The 6,939-nt window shown below is 43.0% G+C and overlaps 1 pseudogene; it reads right to left on the bottom strand.

The window, feature by feature from the left end:
- Nucleotides 1-2,362: 2,362 nt before the first annotated feature.
- Nucleotides 2,363-3,097, bottom strand: LOC117053379 (annotated as a pseudogene).
- Nucleotides 3,098-6,939: the final 3,842 nt, after the last annotated feature.

Raw genomic sequence — 6,939 nt, 5'->3', positions numbered from 1 at the left:
TAATTCCATAGTAAAGGCTAAGTTTAAATGAAATCAGTGAAGGTTGGTTGATGAAAGAATGGAAATAAGAAAAGAAGACGACCCTGTGGGATTGGACCAGCGGTCCATCTACCTGAGCAAAAGAGTACTTTCCCCTCCTGAAGAAAAAATGTATTATCATTGATTGGATGTTTACAATCTCCTGTGCTAGCTTTTTGAAGTCATAGGCTATCAACGGTGGACTTGAATCAGACAGGAGCAAGATGTGCAATGTCTACATGTTTTAAGGATATGGAGTGTCAGCTATTCTAATTCTTCTATGAGTGGTGCTGGAGTCTGGAAATTTCATTGGGGATCTTCCTTTTCTAATGTTTAAGAAATACAACCAAATACTCTAAAAATATTCCCTGGCCTGTGAACTATAGCCAGAGGATAGATTCTTTCCTTCTCATGTGCTTTTGCATTGGAACAAAAAGAATAAAATTCTTTGGGTTAGTTTGAATCAGTTTATTTCCAGAATTAAGGCAAGAGACAAGATTTTTACTCAGCAGAGAAACTACAGTACAGTGAAAGTTCCCACTGAACTTTGTATTTATCCTGGAATTGAGGGAATAGGATCTTCAGAAGTGAGAGCCAAGAGAGTAGGGTCAAAATATTAGACTTCTCATGCTAGCATTCATAGCCCTCTTGTGTACAGGGTTAAAGGCCAATTCCCAAATATTGTAGTTGGGGCTGCCCAGGACCTCCATACACACTGCAAAGGCTTGTGCCTGTGGGATGTCACTTAGGTGCTGCACCGGTTTGACTTCATCCCTGGAGGTGCACTCCATTGTCTCGAGACAGAGGCCAACAACCTCTTATAGAACAGTAGCAGTTTAGGAAACTGAATTCATGGGTATTAGGGCAATTGAAAATAAATGCCAGTTCCACAGCACAACCATGTTTTAATCTTATTAGGGCTAGGCTACTGGACACACTTTATATGGGTCTGCTTTTCAAATGTTCTCAGAAGCTTCAGCATGTTCATGATTCAGACACCAATTTGCTGATGTGGGGGAGGCTGCAGGGATCTTAAGTGGCCAATCTTAAAATATCTTTGTTGACTCCCTGTTGCTTCCAGGCTCAATTCAAACTTCTGGTGTTGACCTTTAAACTAAAACCCTCAGTGGTTGTGACTATGATAACTAAAATAATTTGTTAAACGACTCATTCTCAGATGTTCCTCAGAGGCTATGCTCCAGGTGCCACTGCTCACTGAAATATGGTGGGACTAACCAGCAACAGGGACTCCTCAATGGTGGCACAAGAACTCTCGAACTTCCTCTCAAGGGAAAAGTCATTCCATCACCCTCTCTGTTGTTTTTTGATGCTAGGCAAATTCCATATTTACAGAGAACAGGTGTTTTTTAAAGTGTGAAGTGATTTCCTCCTTTGGCTGCTAGTCATTGACTTACAGTATATCATTTTACCCAGTATTCTCTACTTGTGACAGGCATTGGCACTCCAGGGTGTCAAACAGAGATATTTCCCAGTCCTACTGATCCAATCGTGGACCAAGGACCACATGCAGCCCTCAAGGACTTTTTGGGTGGCCCTCAGCAACATTTAATCCCACCCCCGTCCCAAACCCCTGGCCTACCTGGTGTCAAGTCAATGTGTCAAGCCCTCAGCCCAGGGTCAATCCACGTGTCCAAAGTTCCACAGAGATCCTGGCACAAGCTGAGGCCCATCAACATGGGCAGTTGAGCAGACACAGCACATCAGCTCCGCTTCCCTTTTGCACTTTACATGCTGATTGCAGCATCTGGGTTTAATGAGGCATGTGACCCTCACCTGTTCCAAGCCTACTCCAGCTTGTAATATAGGCCTCACTCCCTCCTTCCCTGCATGACAAGGTATTGTGCGGCCTGCAGGTTCTGTGTCAAAATACTCTGTGGCCCACTTTGTATGAAAAGTTGGGCCACTCTGATTTAATTGGTGGGGCCAGGGATTTGAACTTTGAACTCTGACCTTATGTCTGCAAAGTATGTGTTCTACCATTGAGCTATACAGAGTTTCTTTTTTTTTTTCTTTTTTTGCAGGTTCTTAGGGGTTTTGTGGGGGGGGAGGTATTTCATACTACTGATTTCTTTAATTTAATTACTTACTAGTTGATGGTTTTGCAGGCTTTATTTATTGCCTTAATTTTATTTTAAAGCCCAATGCTGCATTCCAAAGGCAGGGGAGAGGGAGAACTGAGGGCAGATAAAATGCCCAAAGGGCTCCTGTTGAGAGAGCATAAGTAGAGACGGAGGAGAAATGTGGTTCAGTATGCATTTAAAGCCAAATCTTAGTGAAAAGAACATACATAAATGCATTACATTATGAAAATTTCTTTTTTAAAAAGTGTTTTAATTAGTTTAATCTCTCCACCTTCCCCCCCACCCCAGCTTCACAAACTTCCCTTGCTGCAAGACAAGTCAATAACTTCTTTCTAAATCAGTTGCTTAATAACTGGCACTTGAAGCGGGTATGAGCCACAGGGCTGGTGACAGTGCCAATTGCAGTATTCTCTTCCTTGCCCCGCTCCTCTAAAATCAGGGTCAAGCTACTGCCCAGGCAAGTGCCTGTTTGTCAGTCTTAGTAGCATCTCTTACTGATGTTCTTCACAAAGGGAGGGGAAGAGCCTCCACATCCTCCATACACTCATCATAGGCTTCCTGATATTCCTCATGGGGCTTTATCATGATAACACACGTTGGTCGCTTTGAACCTGCAGCTGCTCCCAAGTCCATTTTGGAAGGAATGTAGACATATGGAAGGCTCCTGTCTTCACACATGATGGGGATGTGGCAATAGACATCAATATGAAGTGTGTCTCCTGCAAGAACTGTGACCCCCTTCTCGCCTTTATTGATGAATTTCTGGACCTCTTTCACCCCACGCCGGATCTGTTTCTGCTTCGATGCTTTCTTGATGCACTTGTACAGCTTGCGCGTCAACTAGCGGGAGGCCAGAGGACGCGCGATGGCGTTCACGTTCTCCACCAGCTCGTGGTATGACTTCTCCGGGGTCGCCTCGGGCTCCGGCTCTTCCCTCGACTCCTGGTGCTTGGTTTTGCCCATGTTTGCCGCCGCCGAAAGAATGCAGACCCACGTGCGGCCACTTCCGCACATTAGTCAAAACAGTGTATTAAAATGTGTTTATTAGGTGGATTCACCCTAAAATGCTAATTACTTTCACAATAATTTTTTTTTAAATGCAAATCACTGCAAAATGTGGAGAACTGAATTTAAGATTGGAAAAATGAGAAATTGAGAGAACTGAATCACCCCAGATTTTATTAAAAATCCACCTACTGTCATTTATGGGACGCAGGTGGCGCTGTGGGTTAAACCACAGAGCCTAGGGCTTGCCGATCAGAAGGTCGGTGGTTCGAATACTCGCAACGGGGTGAGCTCCCGTTGCTCGGTCTCAGCTCCTGCCAACCTAGCAGTTCGAAAGCACGTCAAAGTGCAAGTAGATAAATAAGTACCGCTCTGGTGGGAAGGTAAACGGCGTTTCTGAGCACTGCTCTGGTTCGCCAGAAGCAGCTTAGTCATGCTGGCCATATGACCCAGAAGCTGTACGCCGGCTCCCTTGGCCAATAAAGCAAGATGAGCGCCGCAACCCCAGAGTCGTTCGCGACTGGACCTAATGGTCAGGGGTCCCTTTACCTTTACTGTCATTTACAAGTGTAATCCTGTGCATCCTTACACAGAAGTAAGTCCTGCTGAGTTCAATGGGACTTACTCCCAGGTAAGTATATAAGATTGCAGCCATAGCTGCTTTTATCTATCAGGAGAAAACTTTACACAAACTGTCTCATAGATATTCCAACTTTGGACTGAATAGCCACTGATTTTCTGATGTGTCAAAAGATTCCTCGACACAAGAAAAGCAAGGTTCCAGGGCTACTTTTGAATGGAAAGCTATAATTTCCAATTAAAGTTTACTTTTCTAGTACTGGCTGCGGTGACAGTTTAACCACATGGTGGAAGATAAGCCCACATTCTCCAAATTACAAAGATTGGTCTATTAAAATATGCCACATATAGAGTAAGAAGTTAGTAGTGCAATACTGGTCAATTGCTTTCTAAATCTCAACTGGCCTTTAAATTTCCAAAGAGAAACAGATGTTAACATTGCCCAGAATGTTACCATCACTAAGTATCAGTTCATTCCAGCTGTTTAGGTATGTGGCAGTGAAATGACCCATTAAAAAGAAAAATACACACACTGGTTATGCAGCCTGCACTAAATAATCTGACAGAGAAGGCAGCAACACCAAATATAGCTTGCATGTTGCCACAAAGGAAAATGGTGAGAGGACACATTAAATGTGCAGATCACATTTGTTAAAGTTAAAAAAGAAAAGAAAGATAATTTTAATGTCATCAGACATGGACATATTAAGTCTACCATGTCTGCATGGAAATAAAAAGCCAAACAGAGTCACTTTTTGTCGTGGTTAATATCAGTTTGCAGCCACAAACCAGTCAAAATCAGCTGACACCAAGTTATAACAAATTGTACTGTGGTTCTACTCTGTAATATGCAATGTTAATTGCTTCTTGTAAATGGCAAGTTCAAACTGTTTCAGTTATCCTGTCACACTGCACATCCTTTTAGGGTATGGTTCCACCAAGATGTCTCTGCTGCAGTTCTCACTCTATTTGGGATTGCCCTCAGCTGCCCCCTTGGTGTCCCTAATTTATTTGCTTATTGAAACATTCATATATCACCTTTCAGCCCCCATGAGGGCCCCTGTGATGATTCACAATAATTAAAACACACCACTGGTACAATAAAAATTGAGAAGAGCCAAACTACTAGGTAAAGAAACAAAGTAAGAACTGCAATGTGTGAAGTTGACATACAATTTAACTGCATAAAATAAAAAGCTTTTACTCTGCCCACCTACAAACCATCAATGAAGGGACCAGTCAAACCTCTTTTGGAAGAGAGTTCCACAATCAAGAGTAGGCCCCATTTTCTATGACCTGCTACCTGCATCTCTCTTGACACAGAACAGGGCATCTGATGATGACCGTAATTTGTTGGGTGGTTTGTCTGGAAGGAGGAGGTTCTTCAGATACCCTGATCCCAAACCATTTAAGGCTTTATAGGTAAAAACCAGTGGGTTAAACTGGGCCTGGAAACAAACAGGGAGTTAGGGCAGATAGTAGAAGTCTGGTGTAATAAGTTTCAAAACCCAGACACCTGAAGGCATTCAGGTCACTGCATTTTGTACTAACTGCAGTTTTCAAACATTCATCAAGGGCAATTGTACACAAAACATATCACAGGAATCTAATCCAGAATTGACTAAGACACGCAGAAATGTGGCCAGAATTGCCTTCTCCAGGAAGAGACAAAACTAGCACACCAGTTGAAAGGGCACAAGTGCACTTGTTGCCACAGTTGTCACCCAGATATACAGGAGCAATATTGGATCTAGTGTATGTCAAGAGGGAAAGTGCCCTGGGTTCCTTCAAGAGGAAGGATGGGGTATTAATTCAATGAATAAATATACACAAACAGCAGTACATTATTTTACTTAAACACACATTTGAAAGGCCATCAGGGTATTTGTGATGACACCAGTATGCTGCCAACAACCATTTCTCATTTTCATCTGGTTCTGGTGAAACTGCTAAAATTCTGACCAAATGTCTGAACATCACTGAGGGACTAAAACTAAGGCTAAATCCACATAAGATTAGCATTTTGATGTGGGCGTGGGGTAGCCTAGGAAATCTATTTTGAATGATGTAGGTGCATAACCTGTTATACTTCCCTTAAGCATAAGATTCAGAGCTTGGGAGACTTCCTGAACCCAATATTGCTTCTGGATGTTGCCAGGAGCTCATTCTACCAGCTGATTTATTTTATTTCCAAACTGCCTTTCCTTCCCCAAACACTCAGGATGGGGTTTGACATAATCACATACTCGAGGAAAACAGATATGCTATAGGTCCACTGTGCTATATACAGATATGTTATAGGTCCAATATGCTATATTTGTGCACTGTGTTGAGCTGAACACTGCCATTCACGTTGGTAGGTGCAAAGGCCTTCTGATTGAAAATGTGTTGCTGAATGGTAATCCATTTGTCATTTGCCTTGCCTGCCCTACTTCCTCCCTCTGGAGACAAATCCTATACTCACTGTGTCTTCCCGAATGTATTACAAAATCCATTTTTGGCTGAATATCCATTGTCACCATCATATCAAGAGCAATCCCCCTGGCTGATGTTCCAGGTCTCTTGAACACCAGGAGAAAAGAAACACACTTCCTCATTCTCATGCCTGCCTTGGGGGCAAGAAGTGACACTTAAATGGTTGGGATCAGCTGCCAAATCTTTTGGCTTACTTACTGTGGGGTAAATATTGTTAAATGATTGAGATGATAAATGCCACAAACATGACTGCAATGACCACAGCACGGTCACTTTTGCAGTAATCCAGTCTACCTCCACTGACGAAGCACTGTATGAATTTCTGGCAGTGGCAAGCAAGTTGTGGAAATTCTGACTCAGGATAGAGTTGTGTCCTATGTCAACAAAGGGACCAGAATTTCCATTCTAGAAAAGCCACAGCAACACAGGAAGCTGCCTTGTACTGAGTCAGACCAATTGATCCATTTAGCTCAAAGTGACTGGCAGTGCCTCTCCAAGGTTTCAGGCAGGAGATACTCCCAGTCCTACCAAGAAATGCCAAGGACTGAACCAGGGACCTTCTGCATGCAAAGCAGATGCTCTACCACTGAGCTATGGTCATTCCCTGTTCTACAGTCTGAGCTCAAAGACAGAAAAAGCCCTTTACCTCATCTCTATCTTAACCTGGACCATTTATATCCCACCCCACTCAGCTCCTAAAGAGATCGCCAATGGCCCGAGAATATTCTTTTGCATCTTTTCTATGACGAATGAGTGAATG

This window comes from Lacerta agilis, chromosome 9 (genome assembly GCF_009819535.1).
Source record: "Lacerta agilis isolate rLacAgi1 chromosome 9, rLacAgi1.pri, whole genome shotgun sequence".
Taxonomy (NCBI): domain Eukaryota; kingdom Metazoa; phylum Chordata; class Lepidosauria; order Squamata; family Lacertidae; genus Lacerta; species Lacerta agilis.
The sequence above is the reverse complement of the archived record's forward strand: the minus strand, read 5'-3'. Positions and strand labels throughout refer to the sequence as shown.